The sequence below is a fragment of the Mus caroli genome, chromosome 2 (genome assembly GCF_900094665.2).
Source record: "Mus caroli chromosome 2, CAROLI_EIJ_v1.1, whole genome shotgun sequence".
NCBI lineage: Eukaryota > Metazoa > Chordata > Mammalia > Rodentia > Muridae > Mus > Mus caroli.
The window spans coordinates 96452438-96454358 of NC_034571.1; positions in this window are offsets into that span (position 1 = coordinate 96452438).

Here is a 1921-nt window from a genome sequence, read left to right on the forward strand (position 1 = left end):
CCATCACTGGAAAGAGAGGCCCATTGGACTTGCAAACTTTATATGCCCCAATATAGGGGAATGCCAGGGCCAAAAGAATGGGAATGGGTGGGTAGGGAGGTGGGGGGCGCTATGGGGGGCTTTTGGGATAGCATTGGAAATGTAATTGAGGAAAATATGTAATAAAAAATATTAAAAATTAAAAAAAATTAAAAAAAAAAGAAAAAGATTCACTGAAGTTAGAATCTGCCTCATATCCACTAAAAAAAAAAAATAAATAAATAAAGTGAGGCTGGCTATATCTGGCTTACGAAGTTACTGTAAGGTTTAAGTGAATTCACATAGATCAACGTTAGACATCATTATTCTGTGCTTCTACTTTAGAGGGAGGACTACAGGGCTTCCATGAGAATACCGAGATTGGCAGCTGTAAGTCTGTAGCGCTCTTTTCTCCAGTCTTCATGGGAAATGATTCCGTCGCTGCTATGATTTACTAAACAGTGATGGCCAGGTCCTCAGGACTTGGATGGAGTGTAAGCAGAAGGAAGTTAAACACTGCAGGGGACATTTACAAACATAGCATTCCATATTAAAATAGAAGATATGAGGTTTGTATAAAGTACACCTCTATTAGCACAGCTCCTATTTGCCCATGCATGTATCCAGCCACTATGGGGGAATATCTACATGTATCATCGGATATGACTCTAATGCTATCGCATTAGAATAGTCTGACTGTAGAGCACAGGCTTCCTGCTGGGAACCACATTGCCTTCCCACAATGCTCTTATATTTCCTCTTCTTTCACATCATAATTCAGCCCAGTGTGCTGACTTTTAGCACCGGTGTATTAACTGAATAAATACTGACTGTCCACTTGCAGGGGGCCAGTTCTTCCTGGCTCCCCAGAGAATTTGTATAAACCCATATAGCCCAAACAGGTAGAGGTTTGGACTACAGCTTGTCTCTGAGCCTGGAGAAATGTGGTGTTCTCAGAACCCCAGAACACGTGAGGACGTGGAGAGTTGCTGGCACCATCTTCCACTCCTGTTCTGAGCTAACTAAAGAGGCTAGCTTGAAAACACATCTCATGAACTCCCAGGGGCTAGAGAGCTGTGGGGCCTTCTGCCACACCTTTCTGCCAACATTGTAGCATAATATAAAACATCTTAAATGCCATCTATTGGCTGTGCAGTCCCCCACAATTCACGTGGGAGTCATTTGGTTTGCTATTGTCACTCTCTTTTAAAAAGATTGTTTATTTGATGTATATGCGTGCATGTTTGTCCATGTAGCATATGTGTGCCTTGTGATCCTGGAGGTCAGAAAGGGGCATTGGATCCCCAGGAACTGTAGTTACAGACAGTTGTAAGCCACCATGTGGGTATTGGGAACTGAACCCAAGGCCTCTGGGAGAAAAGCAAGCACTCTTAACCACTGGGCTATTCTTTGAACCTCGACTTTCCCCCTTCATCAGCCGTCTCAGTGATGAAAACAAATCAAGCTTTATTCTGCTCTCATGAAGCAGCTGTAGCAGTGAGAGGCCCCAGACCTGGACTCAATGAAAATGTGGGGTCTGTGGGGTAGAAAGTTATATAGGACCCAGAAAAAAAGTAGACGGGGTGAACAGATGAGTGTTTTAAGGTAAGAACAGGTGGTCACATTCACTGGAGTCTGGTATGCAGCAGCACACTAAGAAACTTGAGGTCCGAGCAAATGACTGACAGCCAAAGGGCTGTCTAGACAGAGAAAAGCTGGAGCAATATGCCTGGAATGTTAAGGAAGACCAACTGAGTGGAATGGGGAAAGGTAGGACAGTAGTAGCAAGTGAATGAACTGAGAGAAAGCTTGTAAAGGACTTCTCTCTCTCTCTCTCTCTCTCTCTCTCTCTCTCTCTCTCTCTCTCTCTCTCTCTCTGTGTGTGTGTGTGTGTGTGTGTGTG